The sequence below is a fragment of the Balaenoptera physalus genome, assembly GCF_965194825.1.
Source record: "Balaenoptera physalus genome assembly, chromosome: 3".
In the NCBI taxonomy this organism is placed as follows: domain Eukaryota; kingdom Metazoa; phylum Chordata; class Mammalia; order Artiodactyla; family Balaenopteridae; genus Balaenoptera; species Balaenoptera physalus.
The window spans coordinates 82,581,518-82,603,322 of record NC_138890.1 but is presented as its reverse complement, the minus strand read 5'-3'; the positions used below and the strand labels follow the sequence as shown (position 1 = coordinate 82,603,322).

Genomic DNA, 21,805 nt, shown 5'->3' with positions numbered 1-21,805 from the left:
CTACTCAAAGTTTGGTCCAGAACTTTGAGTTGCTGGTCTGCGGTCCCAACGTTAACATCTGGGAGGTTGTTAGAAATGCAGACTCTTAAGCCCCACCCTCGACCAAGGGGATCCGAATATGCGTTTTACCGGAGCTCCTCGGGTGATTCACCCGCGTTAGAGTTGGATAAGCACGGCGCTAGAGCACCGTTGCCGCTCTGCGATTCCTCCCCAGCGCCTCTCTGCGCTTTTCCTGCCCTGATTCTTTTGCCTGGGCGCAACGTAACTGCCGCTCTTGCAACAAATAGACCCACGTCGCGGCTGTTCGTTTCACAGTTTTTTTTTCTTTTTGCTAAGGTTCTCCAAAACTTCAGAATCCCCTTTCATTCCTGCCCTCCCACCCCCTGCCCGGGCCCCGCGTGTCGTTTTGCGGGTGAGCAGCGGCATCCCCTCCCCTCCCCGCTCTTTGACCGGCTATGTGCGAGAGTTTCTGGATTCAGAAAAAAAAAAAAAAAAGTAAAAGCGATGACAAGGGACCTCCCCTCTGAGTCTGCAGGCTCACATAGTGTACACGTGTTCTCTTTACACTCGTTTGCGATAGTGTCTCCCACACGGAATGCTTCCAGCCCAAGAATTGCCTCTTTCCACGCTCTGGGACCACATTGCTGACCCCCGGCAAGCGCCAGGGAAATGTTCTTTTTTCAAACTGGTGAGCTCCTGCTTCTCTCATGCAGTGGTGGAGCCTTTGCGGTTTACACAACTGCATGTACTTTGCCCTTTATTATTAGAGAAAATGTTCTCAGATGTTCTCTGAGGGAAAGAAACCCACTAAATTACCCCCTAAATCTTCTCCTGCACTATTTTCAAAACTTCAGGGGTTTAAAATAAGTTTAATAAGCTGGCCTAAGTGGAAGCATAATCTGTAACTTTTGTTTTTAAGGACAGTATGCTTGATTTTTCTCTCAAAAATGCATCAATACCTGAGAAACAGTTTTGAAAAGTTTCTCATGAGGATAATGTGTTACTGGACTTATGGGCTCTGGAAACCTTTTGAAATAACTGTGTATTGTTAAGGTGCAGGATTTTTCAGAGGGGGAGAAAAGGATGCTTTTTTGCACACCTACCTGACAGTGTTTTCTGCTGTCAGTTAGTAAATCTTCCTCTCTTCACCATCTCTTTCTTCTTCCTGTCTTAATGGGGCTGTGGCCTGGACAAACTGCCCTAGCAAACACAGGAAAGGAAAGTCCCTTTCCATTTTTCTATTGTGCTGCCAACTCTAGTAGTAACTAGAAACCATATTTTGAGAGCTTTCAAATTCAAATAAGCAGAAAATTTAATAAAGTCCTACAGATGTTCATAGACCTAGGTGGAGCTCCAGAACTGTGGCATCTTGAGAGAAGCTGTCGCCTGGAAGTTGTTCTTCTGAGTCTCTGCTTCTGAAACCAGGAAGAAGAGAAACCTGCAGCTGAGCTTGAAGCCAAGGTCACAAAGAACCTGAACAAAATGATGACTTATGATGAGGCAGATTTTGGAAGCCCAGCAGGCTTGAGTTTGGGCTGTGTGACTTGAGCCAGTCCCTTCACCTCTCTGAGTTTGTTGCCTCATTCATGGAATAGACATAATAAGTGTCAACCTTTAGAATGTTGTGAGAATTAAGTGGGAAAGGGGGCACTGTGACTGGCATATAATCTGTGCGGTGATGGCTACTATCATTAGCTTGGGGTAAAATTATCCTGTTATCTAAACACGGAAGCTGCCACGTTCCTGGTAGATACGATTCTAAGAAGGTTTCTATGTGCAGAGAAATTGCCCACTGTTTTCACATTTTTCGTGGGGTGTCAGTAATTCCAGCTGCAGTGGTTGGAACATGTTTAATTCTGTTCTTTGATGGTGCCTAATCACAGTCCAGACAGGCTAATGTTTTTAAATAATTTTACTCAACTCTAACGGAAGAGAGAAAGAAGGTCAATCCAGAAAATACAAAGAGCATCACTATTTGACACTTCTAAGGTTTAGGTTACGACTTGCTAGCTTCACAGGTTGCTGGGGATGCTTTCTACCTGTGCTCAGCCTTTCTCTACCTGACAGGTGACTTCACATTTCTGCCATAGAGGAGCCATCTACTGGATACCTTGGACATGTGCATCTTCCATGTGTGGAAAGTTGAGAGCAAGATCCAAACGTTAATGTCCCTCTAAGCAGTATTTCCCAAACTTCATTCACTGGCATATGACTATTTTCAGATTTTGCCGTATTCACATATATCTGGCCCTATTATTTGCTAAAAAAAGTTACTTGATTTAAACAAAAATGTTAAGTAGATTTACTGAAAAGCAACTCTATACCATTATTATAGATGGAAAACCATTTGAAATTTATAGAAAGGAATGGCACAGACTAATACAATGAAAACAAAACCTTGTTAATAAGTTCTAGCTATCATTATTGTCTGCTGAAGGATCTGAAGGCTTTGAATCTGAAGGCCGCTCTCTCGTTCTTAAAAAAGGGAAATTAGAATTAGATGTTCAAGATAAATAACACCAAAGCAATGCTTTCTCTTGACCTAATCAGAATGATTCATAAATCTGAAAGGACTGACTTTATCATGTGTGAGTCTGATCTATGTAATAGTGTGTCTGAGGGCTACCAAAAATCCTTCTCCATCTATACTTTGGGAAATCCTGCATTAGAGTAGTGGATCAGAATGTGCATCAGAAACACCAAAGGAGCTTATTAAACATGTAGATTCCAGGGTCACACCCTCAGAAATTCCAGATCAGTACACCGATGTTCATAACAACACTATTCACAATAGCTACAAGGTGGAAGCAACCCAAATGTCCATTGATGGATGAAGGGAAGACACAAAATGTGGTCTATACATACAATGGAATATTATTCAGCCTTAAAAAGGAAGGAAATTCTGACATATTCTACTACACAGATGAATCTCGGGGACATTATACAAGGGACCTAAAGTAGTCAAATTTATAGAGACTTAAAGTAGAATTGTGGTTGCTAGGGGCTGGGGGAGTGAGGAGTTTTTCTTTTTTTGGCTGCATTGGGTCTTTATTGCTGTGTGTGGGCTTTAGTTGCGGCGAGCGGGGGCAACTCTTCGTTGCAGTGTGTGGGCTTATTGCGCTGGCTTCTCTTGTTGTGGAACATGGGCTCTAGGTGCACAGGCTTCAGTAGTTGTGGCACATGGGCTCAGTAGTTGTGGCTTGCAGGCTCTAGAGTGCAGGCTCAATAGTTGTGGCACACGGACTTAGTTGCTCCGTGGCATGTGGGATCCACCCGGACCAGGGATCGAACCCATATCCCTCGCATCGGCAGGTGGATTCTTAACCACTGCGCCACCAGGGAAGTCCCAAGTGGGGAGTTTTTGTTTAATGAGTACAGAGTTTTAGTTTGGCAAGATAAAAAGAGTTCTGGAGACTGGTTGTACAACAATGTGAATGTACTTAATACCACTCAACGTTATACTTAAATATGGTTAAGATGATGAATTTTATGTTTTGTGTATTGGGTTGGTCAAAATGTTCGTTCAGGTTTTTCCATAAGATGTTATGGAAAAACCCAAAGGAACCCTTTGGCCAACCCATATTTTCCACAATTTAAAAAAATTTAAAAGCAGAAACTTTCTAGAGCAGTGAGTTTTGAGTGGCGTTTGGAAATTTACATATTTTAACAATTGCTGCAGATAAACATCTTTTCATGCTTATTTGCCATCTGTATATCACTTCAGTGAAATGTCTCTTCACGTCTTTTGTCCATTTTCTAATTGAATTGTTTTTTAATTTTTTTATTTTATATTTATTTATTTGGCTGCATTGGGTCTTCGTTGCTGTGAGCAGGCTTCCTCTAGTTGCGGCGAGTGAGGGCTACTCTTCATTGCGGTGCACGGGCTTCTCACTGCGGTGGCTTCTCTTGCGGAGCATGGTCTCTAGGCATGCAGGCTCAGTAGTTGTGGCGAACGGGCTTAGTTGCTCTGCGGCATGTGGGATCTTCCCAGACCAGGGCTCGAACCGGTGTCCCCTGCATTGGCAGGCGGATTCTTAACCACTGTGCCACCAGGGAAGCCCGCTGAATTGTTTTTTTACTGTTGAGTCCTGGGATTTTTTTAATATAATCTACATCTGAGTCCCTTGTGAAATATATGGCTTACAAATATCATTCTGCCAGTCTGTAACTTGTCTTTTAATCTTCCTAATAAGGTTTTCAGAGAGCAAAAGTTTTAATATTAAAGAAGTCCAATTTATCGGTATTTTTTATAAAACATACCTTTGGTGTAATGTCTAAGAATTCTTTTTTTAAAGACTTTGATTTTTTTTTTTTGGAGACGTTTTAGGTTTACAACAAAATTTAGGGGAAAGTAGAGAGATTCCTCATATATCCCCTGCCTCCACACATGCATAGCCTCCCCCATTATCAATATCACTCACTAGAATGGCACTTTTTTTTTTTTTAACTAAGGATGAATCTGTATCGGCACATCATAATCACCCCAAATTCACAGTTTACCTTAGGGTTTACTTTTGGTGGTGTACGTTCTATCTGTTTGGACAAATATATACTGACTTATAGCCATCATTATAATACCATACAGAGTATTTTCACTGCTCTAAAAATCCTCTGCTATCTGCCTATTCATCTTCCCACCCACCCACTCTGCCCAGCAACCACTGATCTTTTTATTGTCTGCATAGTTTTGCCTTTTCCATATGTCGTATAGTTGGAATGATACAGTATATCACCTTTTCAGCGTGGCTTCTTTCACTTAGCAATATGCATTTAAGATTCCTCCATGTCTTTTCATGTTGCAATAGCTCATTTCTTTTTAGTGCTGAATAATATTCTGTTGTCTGGATGTACCACAGTTTATTTATCTATTCACCTACAGAAGGACATCTTGTCTGCTTCCAAGTTTTGGCAATTATGAAAAAAGCTGTTATAAACTCTGTGTGCAGGTTTTTGTGTAGACATACATTTTCAACTACTTTAGGTAAATACCAAGAAACATGGTAAACTTATGTTTAGTTTTGTTAAGATACTGCCAAACTGTCTTCCAGAGTGGATATACCATTTTGTATTCCCACCAGGAATGAATGAGGGTTCCTGTTGCTCCATATTCTTGTCAGCATTTGATGTTGTCAGTGTTCTGGATTTTGGCCTATATTCTAATAAGTATCTCATTGTTTTGATTTGCATTTCCCTGATGACATACGATGTGAAGCATCCTTTCATATGCTTTTCTGTATAATTTCTTTGGTGAGGTATCTGTTGAGGTCTTTGGCCCATTTTTTAATTGAGTTGTTTGTTTTCTTTTTTAAAATTTATTTTATTCAAGTCTAGTTGATTTACAATGTTGTTAATTTCTGCTGTACAGCAAAGTGATTCAGTTAACATACATAGAATGGAGTTGTTTGTTTTCTTTTTTTTTAAGATTTATGATTTATTTATTTATTTATTTAATTTATTTTTGGCTGCATCGGGTCTTAGTTGCAGCACGTGGGCTCTTTGTTGTGGTGCATGGGCTTCTCTCTAGTTGTGGCATGAGGGTTTTCTCTTCTCTAGTTGTGGCGCACAGGCTCCAGAGTGCATGGGCTCTGTAGTTTGTGGCATGCAGGCTCTAGTTGAGGCACGCGAGCTCAGTAGTTGTGGCATGCAGGCTTAGTTGCCCCTCGGCATGTGGGATCTTAGTTCCCTGACCAGGGATCGAACCCACGTCCCCTGCATTGTGAGGCGGATTCTTTACCACAGGACCACCAGGGAAGTCCCTGTTTGTTTTCATATTGTTGAATTTTAAGAGTTCTTTGTATATTTTGGATAACAGTCCTTTATCAGATGTGTCTTTTGCAAATATATTCTGCCAGTCTATGGCTTGTCCTCTTATTCTCTTTATATTGTCTTTGACAGAGCAAAATTTTTTAATTTTAATAAAATCCAGCTTATCAATTATTTCTTTTATTGATCATGTCTTTGGTGTATTATCTTAAAAGACATCACCATACCCAAGATCATTTAGGTTTTCTCCTATGTTATCTTCTAGGAGTTTTATAATTTTACATTTTACACTTAGATCTATGATCCATTATGAGTTAATTTTTATGAAGGGTGTAAGTTCTGGGTCTAGATTCATTTTTTTTTGCATGTGGGTGTCCAGTAAGAGATTTTCTTTGCTCCATGGTATTGCCTTTGCTTCTTTGTCAAAGATTAGTTGACTATATTTTTGTGGGTCTATTTCTTGGGTATCTATTTTATTCCCTTGATCTGTCTATTCTTTTGCCAATACCACACTGTCTTGATTATTTTAGCTTTATAGTAAGTCTTGAAGTCATGTAGTGTAAATCTTCCAGCTTTGTTCTTCTCCTTCGATACTGTGTTAGGTATTCTGGTTTTTTTGCCTCTCACTATAAACCTTAGAATTAGTTTGTCGAAATCCATAAACTTAACTTGCTAGGATTTTAATTGGGATTGCACTGAATCAATGGATCAAGTTGGGAAGAACTGATACGCAGATAATATTGAGTCTTCAGATCCATGAATATGGAATAACTCTCCATTTATTTAGTTCTTTTTTAAATTTCATTCATCAGCATTTTCTATTTTTCCTTATCTAAATCTTGTACATATTTTGTTAGATTTATACCTAAGTATTTCATTTTTAGGGACACTAATGTAAATGGCATTATGTTTTTAATTTCAAATCCATTTGTTCACTGTTGGTATATACAAAATAAATTGATTTCTGTATATTAACCTTGTATCCTGCAAATTTGCTATAATTGCTTATTAGTTCCAGGAGGTTTTGTCAGTTCTTTTGGATTTTGTAGAAAACACAGATGATCATCTTATCTGTGAATAAGAGTGTTTTAAGTTCTTCCTTCCCAATGAATATATCTTTTATTTCCTTTTCTTGACTTACTGCATTTGGAAGGACTTCCAGTACAATGTTGAAAAGGAGTGGCAAGAGGGGACATCCTTGCCTTGTCCCTGATCTTAGTGGAAAGCTTCAAATTCTCACCATTTAGTATGAAGTTAGCTGTAGATTTTCTTGTAGATGGCCTTTATTAAGATTAGGCAGTCCCCCTCTATTCTTACTTTACTGGGAATTTTAATTGTAAATGGGTGCTGGATCTTGGCAAATGCTTTCTTTGCATCTATTAATGGGTGATCATATGATTTTTCTTATCTAGTTTGTTGATGTGATGGATAACATTAATTGATTTTTGAATGTTGAACTAGTCTTGCATACCTGGGATAAATTCCACTTGGTCAGGGTATGTAATTCTTTTTATGCGTTGTTGGATTTGATTTGCTAATATTTTGTTGAGGATTTTTGCTTCTCTGTTCAGGAGAGCTATTGGCCTGTAGTTTTCTTTTCTTATAATGTTTTGTTCTGGTTTTGGTGTTAGGGTAATGCTGGCCTCATAGAATGAGTTAGGAAGTATTCCCTTTGCTTCTATCCTCTGAAAGTGATTGTAGAGAATTGCTATTCCTTAAATGTTTGGTAGAATTTACCAGTGAACCCATCTGGGCCTGGTGATTTCTGTTTTGAAAGGTTATTAATTATTGATTCAATTTCTTTAATAGATATAGGCTTTTTCAGATTGTTCCTTCTTGTGTGAGTTTTGGCAGATTGTATCTTTCAAGAATTGGTCCTTTTCATTTAGAGTATCAAATTTGTGGGCATAAATTAGTTCATAGTATTCCTTATTATCTTTTTAATGTCCATGGTATCTGTAGTGATGTCCCCTCTTTCATTTCTGATATTGGTATTGATATAATGGATTAATATATACCATATCTGTTACTGTTTTCTATTTTTTTGCCCTTGCTCTTTTTCCCATTTTTGTCTTCCACTCTTTTTCTGCCTTTCTTTACTATGTTGAATTTTCCAGTCCATGAATGCAGAATATCTGTTCATTTATTTAAATCTTTGATCTATTTCATCAGCATTTTATCATTTTTAGCATACAAATCCTATACCTGTTTTATTAGATTTATGCCTAAGTATTTAATTTTATTTGAGCAATTGTAAATGGTATTGTATTTTTAATTTTAGTTTTTATGTATCTGTTTCTACTACAAAGAAATAGTGAGTTTTGTGTGCTTATCTTGTGTCCTAGGACTTGGTGATCTCACTTGCAAGATCTAGGAGTTTTTGTTTTGTTTTTATAGATTCCTTGGGATTTTCTATGTAGATCATCATGTTATCTGCATACAGAGACAGTTTAATTCCACTATTCCAATCCATATGCCATTTCTTTTCTTACCTTCCTTTGCTGGCTGAAATTTCCAGCACTATGTTGACTAAGAGTGGTAAGTGTGGACATTCTTTTTCCCTAATGTTAGGGAGAAAGTTTTTAGCCTTTCACTGTTCAGTATGATTTTAGGTGGAGGTTTTTTGTATATGTTCCTTATCAAGTTGAGGAAGTTCCCCTCTATTCACAGTATTTCTGAGTTGCTTTTTTTTTTTTTAATCACAAATGGGTATTGGATCTTGTCAGACACTGACATTACCTGTTACTGGATAGAACATAATGGAGAATGGAGGATACAACAAAATTACCAAAAGAGTGCCTGAAGAAGATCTCAGAGCAAGACCCTTGTTCTTCCCTTTATGGTTAGCATGGTCTGCAACCAGTGTGGCTTCTAATTCATAGAGTAGAAATGGCTTAGGCCAATGGGCCCTGGATTGTGCATGTTTTAGTTGTGATCTATTTGAGGTCACAGGAGATCTAGAATTTTGCACATGGGATAAGAACATTGACTAGGGAGCTAAAGAGGGGCCACCATGCCAGGGATCGAAGTAAATGTGTTGCAGTGAATGCTGTGGAGTGGCTGTGCAAGATATGGTCCAGAGAGAGTTGCAGCCAGACTCAGAGGACTGGCCATGTGAGCAAGAGCCCAGATGAGTGCCATGTTATCAGTGGGAACTACTGAGCCTTGACTGTTGTGAAGGAATGGTTTACAAGTCATACCAGTCAAGAGAATGCAGTCACATCAATATGGCAAATCCAAGAAGTCCTCTCCTGTCAAGAGGTCTCCTCCTTCTCTGCCCTTCCCCAGTCTGGCATCTGGGTGTAGGAGAAAGCTTCTTAGTTCTCATGCCTGTAGGAAATAAAAGAGCCCTGAAAGGGAATTTGGATTTTAAATGACTATCCCCCCAAACAAGACTGTTTTAAAATCAGTAACGATGAGTAACCTGTAATTGGCAAGCTTGCGTTCTTTTCCTCTACCATCAGTGAGAATATGGGTTCCAGAGTATGAAGTTATAGGACAGATTGCTTTACACATCTGAGTTCTGGTAAGTAAATTTTGACAGTTAATTCTCTTCATGTAAAATAAATGTTTCCTCCAACACTAATGACTAGAGCTTATAACATTCCAATTCATCCAAGCTTTCCAAACAATTATTACCAAGGACTCCATAAACCAGTGTACTCCAAAACTATATTTTGTACCAGTTGCTTCTGACCTTTGGAACCCATTGCAGAGAATACTTATGCTAAAGACCAGTTTCTTAGCTCATCAAGGTCTGATTAGTCACCTGGTAAAAGAGGTACTAGGAAAACTGAAATAAAAAATATCTTGTGTTCTTTCCTTTCCTGATAATTACAAGTCACTCAGATGGCCCTAGACTGTACAGAATGGCTAATAGGTTGTCTTTGGCCATTTTAAAGATGTAAGGAGGCCTTTTCTGAAATATCTTCCTGAGGGTAAAATTGGTTACAGCAGTACTGAGAATATTAGGGGACCATGTTCCACTAGTACATCTTGTAAGATGAACTTGGCCTTCCCTGAGACCCTTGTTCATAATCACTAACCCCAATTAATAAATACACACCTTTGGGGTCTCTTTCATTAGAGTGATATTATACCATTACTAGTTATGAGAATTTTTAAATATGCACCTCTTCATTTACTGTGTGCAAGATTTATGTACGGTATAGGATGGATGTGAGAAGTATGGGATCTAACTCCATGAAAAACAACTTAAAAACATGACAGTAATATCAGAGTTTGCAGATGACATGATGCTATACATAGAGAATCCTAAAGATGCTACCAGAAAACTACTAGAGCTAATGAATAAATTTGATAAAGTAGCAGGATACAAAATTAACGCACAGAAATCTCTTGCATTCCTATACACTAACGACGAAAAATCTGAAAGAGAAATTAAGGAAACACTCCCATTTACCACTGCAACAAAAAGAATAAAATACCTAGGAATCAACCTACCTAAGGAGACAAAAGACCTGTATGTAGAAAACTATAAGACACTGATGAAAGAAATTAAAAACAATACAAACAGATGGAGAGATATACCATGTTTTTGGATTGGAAGAATCAACATTGTGAAAATGACTATACTACCAAAAGCAATCTACAGATCCAAAGCAATCCCTATCAAACTAGCAATGGCATTTTTCACAGAACTAGAACAAAAAATTTCACAATTTATATGGAAACACAGCAGACCCCAAATAGCCAAAGCAATCTTGAGAAAGAAAAATGGAGCTGGAGCAATCAGGCTCCCTGACTTCAGACAATACTACAAAGCTACAGTCATCAAGACAGTATGGTAGTGGCACAAAAACAGAAATATAGATCAACGGAACAGGATACAAAGCCCAGAGATAAACCCACGTATATATGGTCACCTTATCTTTGATAAAGGAGGCAAGAATATACAATGGAGAAAAGACAGCCTCTTCAGTAAGTGCTGCTGGGAAAACTAGACAGCTACATGTAAAACAATGAAATTAGAACACTTCCTAAAACCACACACAAAAATAAACTCAAAATGGATTAAAGACCTAAATGTAAGGCCAGACACTATAAAACTCTTAGAGGAAAACATAGGCAGAACACTCTGACATAAATCACAGCAAGATCCTTTTTGACCCACCTCCTAGAGAAATGGAAATAAAAACAAAAATAAACAAATGGGACCTAATGAAACTTAAAAGCTTTTGCACAGCAAAGGAAACCATAAACAAGACGAAAAGGCAACCCTCAGAATGGGAGAGAATATTTGCAAACAAAGCAACTGACAAAGGATTCATCTCCAAAATATACAAGCTGCTCATGCAGCTCAATATCAAAAAAACAAACAACCCAATCCAAAAATGGGCAGAAGATCTAAATAGACATTTCTCCAAAGAAGATTTACAGATTGCCAACAAACACATGAAAGGATGCTCTACATCACTAATCATTAGAGAAATGCAAATCAAAACTACAATGAGGGATCACGTCACACCAGTCAGAATGGCCATCATCAAAAAATCTACAAACAATAAATGCTGGAGAGGGTGTGGAGAAAAGGGAACCCTCTTGCACTGTTGGTGGGAATGTAAATTGATACAGCCACTATGGAGAACAGTATGGAGGTTCCTTAAAAAACTAAAAATAGAACTACCATATGACCCAGCAATCCCACTACATATACCCTGAGAAAACCGTAGTTCAAAAAGAGACATGTACCACAATGTTCATTGCAGCACTATTTAGAATAGCCAGGACATGGAAGCTACCTAAGTGTCCATCAACAAATGAATGGATAAAGAATATGTGGCACATATATACAATGGAATATTACTCAGCCATAAGAAGAAACAAAATTGAGTTATTTGTAGTGAGGTGGATGGACCTAGAGTCTGTCATACAGAGTGAAGTAAGTCAGAAAGAGAAAAACAAATACCATATGCTAACATGTATATATGGAATCTTAAAAAAAAAAATCGTTCTGATGAGCCTAGGGGCAGGACAGGAATAAAGACGCAGATGTAGAGAATGGACTTGAGGACATGGGGAGGGGGGAAGTGTAAGCTGGGACAAAGTGAGAGAGTAGCATTAACATATATACACTATGAAATGTAAAATAGATAGCTAGTGGGAAGCAGCTGCATAGCACAGGGAGATCAGGTCTGTGCTTTGTGACCACCTAGAGGGGTGGGAGAGGGAGGGTGGGAGGGAGATGCAAGAGGGAAGGGATATGGGGATAAATGTATACATATAGCTGATTCACTTTGTTATATAGCAGAAAGTAACACACCATTGTAAAGCAATTATACTCCAGTAAAGTTGTTAAAAAATAAACAAACATGACAGTACTAGAGCTACCTCCTTTTTTTATTGGCATAAGTCAATTGAGAGGGTTTAGACTGTGTTAAAAAAACAAAATTCAACTGAGTACATGTATTCAGTGATGCATAAATCAGGCAGCATCCCATATAGCAAATAGAAAGGTGCTCCCAGGAGCTGTACAAAATGAAAGACTTTTATAGGCAGAAGGGGGCAGGACAAGGAAGTTATACTAGCAAAGAGTGATTGTTCACGGCAAGGTCAGCTTTCTTTAGGGGTGACTGTGGTCTATCAGACATATAACCTCACTAGTGCTGACTAGGTAATTCCAGGTTGAGTGGTTTAAGATTCCATTCCTGGGAGAAGGGGAAACTGTAATTAAGTATCAAGTCTCGGTTTGGTGATGTGTGGTATAGTACCAATGACTCCATTTTGGGCCTGTTGTCTTGTTTTTAACAAATGAGCTCTTTTAAGTTCACTGTGAAGAAAACGTCTTCCTTTTGTTTGAAAAGTCTGAAGGTCGAATCTACATTAGAAATGGCAACCCGTACTTAACCTGCTCATAGCACTTTTGAGAGAATGTGCCCTACACAGGCCACACTCTATACCAGTGATCTTCTCTCCATATTCCTGTTCCAGCTTTCTTATGATTACTATTTACATGATGTATCTTTTCCTAAACTTTTACTTTTAATCTATATGTGTCTTGATAATAAAAGTGAATTTCTTATTGAAACATAGTGTTAAGTCTTACAGTCTGACAATCTCTGCCCTTTAATTGGGGTGTTTAGACTATTTACATTTGATGTAGTTATTGAGTTGATTGGATTCAAATCTACCATCTTGCTATTTGCTCTCTATTGTCTAAACTGTTTTTTATTTTATTTTTCTCTTCTTTTGGATTGAGTAGTTTTTAATATTCCATTTAATATTAACTTGGCTAATTAGCTATGTCTTTTTGTGTGTGGTGAGGTGAGAAGTAGAGCAGGAGGATTGCTCTAGGTACAATATGTGTCACAACTTATCACAGACTACATTCAAATGAAACTATACCCACTTTTCATATAATATGTAAATCTTAGAAGCACATGTTTCTGTTTTCCCCCTCCTATCCTTTGTGCTACAGCTGCTACACATCTTACTTTTACATAGGTTATTAACCCTACCATATACTGTTATTGTTTTTCCTTTAAACAATTAATTACTTTAAGATAAATTTTTACAAGAGAAAAAATTTTTATTTACTTACATATATACCATCTCCAGGGCTCTTCATTCCTTTGTGTACATCTAAGTTTCCATGTTGTATTATTTTGCTTTCACCTGAAAGACTTTAACATTTCTTCAAGTTCAAGTATACTGGTGATAAATTCTCTCAGTTTTTGTCTGTCTGAAATTTTTTATTTTTCCTTCATTTTTGAAAAATATTTTTGCTCAGTATAGAATTCTAGGTTGGTGGGTTTTTGTTTTTAATTTCAGCAGTTTAAGGATGTTATTTCATTGACTTATGGCTTGAATAATTTCTGAAGAGAAGTCTAGGGATTTTAATTTTTGTTCCTCTGTATGAGATTTGCTCTTCTGTGATAATCATATGATTTTTCTTTTTTAATTTGTTACTATGGCAAATTATACTGCTTGACTTTCTAATATTAAACTAAGTTTGCATTGCCATGATAAATCCCACTTGGTCTTGATGTATTATCCTTTTATATTTTGTTGCATTCAATTCACTAAAATTTTGTTTATAATTTTTGCATCTATGTTCATCAGACATATAGACTTGTGGCTTTTTGTTTTGTTTAGCTTTTTTTCTTGCAATGTCTTTGTCTGGTTTTGGTATCAGAGTAACACTGGCTTCAAATAATAAATTTAGAGGTATTCCATCTTTAATTTTCTGGAAATATTTATGTAGAATTAGTATTATTTCTTCCTTAAATGCTTGGTTGAGTTTCACCAATGAAGCCCCCTGGGCTTGGAGCTTCTTTGTGAGATGGTTTTTAACTACAAAATATGCTTCCTTAATAGATATAGTGCTATTCAGGTTATCTATTTCTTTATGAGTGAGCTTTGGTAGTTTAAGTCTTTAAAGGAATTTGTCCATTTAATCAAAGTTACCAAATTTATAAGTATAAAGTTGTTCAAGATATTCCTTTCTTCTTACTATTTTAATATCTGTAGAATCTGTAGTGATGTCACCTTTTTCTTTCCTGATACTGGTCATTTGTGTCTTCTCTCTTTGGGGAGCTGGAGCCCTAGTTCTGTTACCACCCCTGTCACTTACTAGTTGTCTAACCAGTTGCATAAACTCCCAGGGCTTCAGCTTTTACGTCTGTAAATTAAGAGAGTGGGGCTCTGTAAAGTCTCTTCCACTTCTGATAGTCAATAAGTTTGATCTGTCTGTCTAGAGATTTATCTACTTTATTAATCTACTTGTAGAACCAGTTTTTTATTTCATACATTTCCTCTATTGTTTTTCTATTTTTTATTTCAATACTTCATGCATTAATCTTTATTATTTCCTTTCTTTTTGCTTTGGGCTTCATTTCCTTTTCTTATTCTATTTTCTTAAGGTGGGTGCAAGGTCATTGATTTAAGATCTTTTTTCTCCTCTAATATAGGCATTTAATGCTATAAAATTTCCACTAACTACTGCTTTAGTGACATGCCACAGATGATGTTATGTTGCTTTTTCATTTTCATTCAGTTGAAAATACTTTCTAATTTCCCTTTTGATTTCTTCTTTGACTCATGGGTTACTTAGAACTGTTCTATTTTGTTTCCAAATATTTGTGCATTTTCTCATTTTTTTAATTGAACCCCTGATATTTTAAATTTTATGTTGCTGAGTGCTGCATTTTGTTATATTGCTTTAACGAATGCTGGCCTTTTTTTTAATAGGCACATAAATTACTTTGTGATCCTTTTGATCCTCGTTTGATCTCTTGAGACTTGTGTTTAAGCACTTTGAGAGTAAAGTCGCCTTTACTCTAGGACTAGTTTAGTTCACTATACAGGCATTACCCTTCTGGTCTCTGTTGAAAAATCCAAATATTCTGGAGATGTCTATACTCCGGTTTCTGGGAGCTTGAACAACTCCTAGCACTATGTGAGCTCTGGGAATTGTTCAGCTTTCCCCTCCCTAGTAGCTATTCTTTCCCTGACAGATTTTCTTTGCTTGACCTTCTGAAGTGCAGATTACTATTTGACCAAAGACTCGAGGGGGATTCTATGCAGATTTCTGGATGTCTTCCTCTGCATACCTACTCCTCCCTTGTAGTCTACCCTGCAAATTCTAGCTATCTAGGTGTCCCTGAGCATCCATCTCTGCCTCCTCAACTTAGTGAGACAACTGAACTCTGTTTCAGTTTTCCTTCCCCGTGCTGCAGTTTAGAAATCACTTCCAGATAGAAAGACAAACTGATTGTAGAGTTCAACTTCTTTGTTTCTCTTCTCTTGGGAATCACAGTCCTGTGCGTCCTGTTATCCAATGTCTGAAAACAGTTGTTTCATATATTTCATCAGGTTTTTTTAGTTGTTTTCAGCAGAAGGCTAATTCTAGCCTATGCTGCTTCCTCATGCTGGAAATAGAAGTCTTATCATCTCTTGGTAATGCTATTGATTATAAAGTTAATCCTCAGTCATCTTCATGATATCTTCCTTTAATTTTAGTATTTGTGACATTATATACTTCAAGCAGGCAGTGCATGGAAAGGACCCAGGGCTTGGGAGCTGGAGCCCTGGTTCTGGTACCATCCCTACCACTTACTAGTTATCAAATCAGTTGCATAAATTCCTGGGTATCAGCTTCCCCATCTGTAAACTAAGATGGTGGAACTCTCCAAGGTCACTTCCAATTTTGAAATTCAATGAAAGAGAGAATGTATGAGAGAGCAGACAACAGAAGCAAGAAGAACTACAATCCTGCAGCCTGTGGAACGAAAACCACATTCACAGAAAGATAGACAAAATAAAAAGGCAGAGGGCTATGTACCAGATGAAGAAACAAGATAAGACTCCAGAAAAACAATTAAATGAAGTGGAGATAAGCAACCTTCCAGAAAAGGAATTCAGAGTAATGATAGTGAAGATGATCTAGGACCTTGGAAAAAGAATAGAGGCAAAGATCGAGAAGATGCAGAAATGTTTAACAAAGACCTAGAAGAATTAAAGAACAAACACCTAGAAGAATTAAAGAACAAACAAACAGAGATGAACAATACAATAACTGAAATGAAAAATACACTAGAAGGAATCAATAGCAGAATAACTGAGGCAGAAGAACGGGTAAGTGACCTGGAAGACAGATTGGTGGAATTCACTGCTGTGGAACAGAATAAAGAAAAAAGAATGAAAAGAAATGAAGACAGCCTAAGAGACCCCTGGGACAATATTAAACGTAACAATATTCACATTATAGGGGTCCCAGAAGGAGAAGAGAGAGAGAGAAAGGTTGCGAGAAAATATTTGAAGAGATTATAGTCAAAAACTTCCCTAACATGGGAAAGGAAACAGCCACCCAAGTCATGGAAAGGCAGAGTCCCAGGCAGGATAAACCCAAGGAGAAACACACCAAGACACATAGTAATCAAATTGACAAACACTAAAGACAAAGAAAAATTATTAAAAGCAAAAAGGAAAAATAACGACAAATAACATACAAGGGAACTCCCATAAGGTTAACAGCTGATTTCTCAGCAGAAACTTTACAAGCCAGATGGGACTGGCATGATACATTTAAAGTGATGAAAGGGAAGAACCTACAACCAAGATTACTCTACCCGGCAAGGATCTCATTTAGATTTGATGGAGAAATCAAAAGCTTTACAGACAAGCAAAAGCTAAGAGAAATCAGCACCACCAAACCAGCTGTACAACAAATGCTAAAGAACTTCTCTAAGTGGGAAACACAAGAGAAGAAAAGGACCTAGAAAAACAAACCCAAAACAATTAAGAAAATGGTAATAGGAACATACATATCAATAATTACCTTAAATGTGAATGGATTAAATGCTCCAACCAAAAGACATAGACTGGCTGAATGGATACAAAAACAAGACCCATATATATGCTGTCTACAAGAGAGCCACTTCAGACCTAGGGACACATACAGACTGAAAGTGAAGGGATGGAAAAAGATTCTCCATGCAAATAGAAATCAAAAGAAAGCTGGAGTAGCAATTCTCATATCAGATAAAATAGACTTTAAAATAAAGACTATTACAAGAGACAAAGAAGGACACTACGTAATGATCAAGGGATCAATCCAAGAAGAAGATATAACAATTATAAATATATATACACCCAACATAGGAGCACCTTAATACATAAGGCAAATGCTAACAGCTATAAAAGAGGAAATCAACAGTAACACAATAATAGTGGGGAATTTTAACACCTCACTTACACCAATGGACAAATCATCTAGACAGAAAATAAATAAGGAAACACAGCTTTAAATGACACAATACACCAGATAGATTTAATTGACATTTATAGGACATTCCATCCAAAAACAGCAGATTACACGTTCTTCTCAAGTGCACACAGAACATTCTCCAGGATAGATCACATCTTGGGTCACAAATCAAGCCTCGGTAAATTTAAGAAAATTGAAATCATATCAAGCATCTTTTCTGACCACAACGCTATGAGATTAGAAATCAATTACAGGGAAAAAATGTAAAAAACACAACATATGTAGGCTAAACAATATGTTACTAAATAACCAAGAGATCACTGAAGAAATCAAAGAGGAAATCAAAAAATACCTAGAGACAAATGACAATGAAAACACGATGGCCCAAAACCTATGGGGTGCAGCAAAAGCAGTTTTAAGAGGGAAGTTTATAGCAATACAATCCTACCTCAAGAAACAAGAAAAATGTCAAATAAAAAATCTAACCTTACACCTAAAGGAACTAGAGAAAGAAGAACAAACAAAACCCAAAGTTAGTAGAAAGAAAGAAATCATAAAGATCAGAGCAGAAATAAATGAAATAGAAACAAAACAATAGCAAAGATCAATAAAACTAAAAGCTTGTTCTTTGAGAAGATAAACAAAATTGATAAGCCATTAGCCAGACTCATCAAGAAAAAGAGGGAGAGGACTCAAATCAATAGAATTAGAAATGAAAAAGGAGAAGTAACAACTAACACTGCAGAAATACAAACGATCATGAGAGATTACTACAAGCAACTGTATGCCAAAAAAATGGACAACCGGGAAGAAATGGACAAATTCTTAGAGAGGTATAACCTTCCAAGACTGAACCAGGAAGAAATAGAAAATGTGAACAGACCAATCACCAGTAATGAAATTAAAACTGGGATTAAAAATCTTCCAACAAACAAAAGTCCAGGACCAGATGGCTTCACAGTTGAATTCTATCAAACATTTAGAGAAGAGCTAATACCCATCCTTCTCAAACTCTTTCAAAAAATTGCAGAGGAAGGAACACTCCCAAACTCATTCTATGAGGCCACCACCACCCTGATACCAAAAGCAGGCAAAGATACTACAAAAAAAGAAAATTACAGACCACTATCACTGATGAATATAGATGCAAAAATCCTCAACAAAATACTAGCAAACAGAATCCAACAACACATTAAAAGGATCATACACCATGATCAAGTGGGATTTATCCCAGGGATGCAAGGATTCTTCAATATATGCAAATCAATCGATGTAATACACCATATTAATAAATTGAAGAATAAAAACCATATGATCATCTCAATAGATGCAGAAAAAGCTTTTGAAAAAAATCAACACCCATTTATGATATAAACTCTCCAGAAAGTGGGCATAGAGGGAACCTACCGCAACATAATAAAGGCCATATATGACAAACCCACAGCAAACATCATTCTCAATGGTGAAAAACTGAAAGCATTTCCTCTAACATCAGGAACAAGACAAGGAGGTCCACTCTCGCCACTCTTGTTCCATATAGTTATGGAAGTCCTAGCCACGGCAATCAGAGAAGAAAAAGAAATAAAAGGAATCCAAATTGGAAAAGAAGAAGTAAAACTGGCACTGTTTGCAGATGACATAATACTATATAGAGAGAATCCTAAAGATGCCACCAGAAAACTACTAGAGCTTATCAATGAATTTGGTAAAGTTGCAGGATACAGAATTAATGCACAGAAATCTCTTGCATTCCTATACAATAACAGTGAAGGATCAGAAAGAGAAATTAAGGAAACAATCCCATTCACCATTGCAACAAAAAGTATAAAATACCTAGGAATAAACCTACCTAAGGAGGTAAAAGACCTGTACTCAGAAAACTATAAGACACTGATGAAAGAAATCAAAGGTGATACAAACAGATGGAGAGATATACCATGTTGTTGGATTGGAAGAATCAATATTGTGAAAATGACTATGCTACCCAAAGCAATCTACAGATTCAACACAATCCCTCTCAAATTATCAATGGCATTTTTTGCAGAACTAGAACAAAAAATCTTAAAATTTGTATGGAGACACAAAAGATCCCGAGTAGCCAAAGCAATCTTGAGGGGAAAAAAATGGTGCTGGAGGAATCAGACTCCCTGACTTCAGACTATACTACAAAGCTACAGTCATCAAGACAATATGGTACTGGCACAAAAACAGAAATATAGATCAATGGAATAGGATAGAAAGCCCAGAGATAAACCCACGCATCTATGGTCAACTAATCTCTGACAAAGGAGGCAAGGATATACAATGGAGAAAAGACAGTCTCTTCAATAATTGGTGCTGGGGAAACTGGACAGCCACATGTAAAAGAATGAAATTAGAACACTTCCTAACACCATACACAAAAATAAACTCAAAATGGATTAAAGACCTAAATATAAGACCAGACACTATAAAACTCTTAGAGGAAAACATAGGCAGAACACTCTTTGACATAAATCACAGCAAGATCTTTTTTGACCTACCTCCTAGAGTGATGGAAATAAAAACAAAAATAAACAAATGGGACCTAATGAGACTTAAAACCTTTTGCACAGCAAAGGAAACCATAAACAAGACAAAAAGATTACCCTCAGAATGGGAGAAATATTTGCAAACGAAGCAACTGACAAAGGATTAATCTCCAAAATGTACAAGCACCTCATGCAACTCAATATCAAAAAAACAAACAACCCAATCCAAAAATGGGCAGAAGACCTAAATAGACATTTCTCCAATGAAGACATACAGATGGCCAAGAGGCACATGAAAAGATGCTCAACATCACTAATTATTAGAGAAATGCAAATCAAAACTACAATGAGGTATCACCTCACACCGGTTAGAATGGGCATCATCAGAATATTTACAAACAACAAATGCTGGAGAGGGTATGGAGAAAAGGGAACCCTCTTTCACTGTTGGTGGGAATGTAAATTGATACAGCCACTATGGAGAACAGTATGGACATTCCTTAACAAACTAAAAATAGAATTACCGTATGATCCAGCAATCCCACTACTGGGCATATACCCAGAGAGAACCATAATTCAAAAAGACACATGCACCCCAATGTTCATTGCAGCACTATTTACAATAGCCAGGTCATGGAAGCAACCTAAATGCCCATCGACAGACGAATGGTAAAGAAGATGTGGTTCATATATACAATGGAATATTACTCAGCCATAAAAAAGGAGCAAAATTGGATCATTTGTAGAGACACGGATGGATCTAGAGTCTGTCATACAGAGTGAAGTAAGTCAGAAAGAGAAAAACAAATATCATATATTAACGCATGTATGTGGAATCTAGAAAAATGGTACAGATGAACCAGTTTGCAAGGCAGAAATAGAGACACAGATGTAGAGAACAAACGTATGGACACTAAGGGGGAAAGTGGGGAGGTGGGGGTGGTGGTGGGATGAATTGGGTGATTGGGATTGACATGTATACACTAACATGTATAAAACACATAAGTAATAAGAATCTGCTGTGTAAAAACAAAATTAAATTAAAATTTAAAAAAAACCAACCGAAATCTAAGAAAAAAAGAGAGAGCGAATGTATGAATCCTATTCTTGTTCAGTATCCTTTAGGAATACTTGCATTTCTGATCACTCCATTTCCTTTTTAAAAGATAAGAAAAAATATGGTAGTATTTAGAGAAATGAAAATAGAAAAATCAAGAGGTGGGAGTGGCTTGTTAGTGTGAAGTGCCTGAAGAAAATTAAGATCTTTATTTGGGACAAATTAAGGTGAAAACAGCATGATCAAGATCAATCATTTTGTGCAGGTGTCCAAAGAGTGAACAGTGAATTGAAAAAGACTCCCAGTCGCTGTTTATGCAGGAAATCTGGCACAGTCCTCAGGGTATGACACACAAGAGAGAAATTATATTAGGAAAGAATTTAGAAGTCTCAAAACAAGGTCAGTGAACTCAAGTGCCAAGCACATGATATCGCTGGTGTCACAGAGAAAAGAGGTCAGTTCATTACCTTATAGAGCTGTTGAACCCGCACATTTTATGTGGCTGAGCAGTTTCCTCTGGGAGATGGTTTGCTCATCACAGGTTTAGATCCTGTATCTTTTGAAAACAAGTGTAACTAGCATATTGAAATACCACACCTCATAATTCAGTAAAAATGCAATCATTTTTCTCCCACTGTCCTTTTACAATTTAGTCTCTGGGATAATAGCTCCTGCTCCTGCATGAATACTCTAGCAACCCATAATTTCCTGCTAATTCTTAGGTAATAGATGATCTATGGTCACGAA

The 21,805-nt window shown here is 37.2% G+C and overlaps 1 protein-coding gene and 1 long non-coding RNA gene across 4 annotated transcripts in view; one reads left to right on the top strand and one right to left on the bottom strand.

Annotated features, from left to right (window-relative positions):
* The window catches only part of LVRN (laeverin), a 166,296-nt gene that overhangs the window by 88,244 nt on the left and 56,247 nt on the right, over positions 1-21,805 (top strand). The gene's annotated exons all lie outside the window — the stretch shown is intronic.
* Positions 1,295-20,676, bottom strand: LOC309657876. Its single transcript, XR_014261943.1, has 2 exons — positions 8,964-20,676; positions 1,295-1,415 (listed from the first exon to the last, which is right to left on the bottom strand). It is a non-coding gene; the product is annotated as an uncharacterized lncRNA (long non-coding RNA).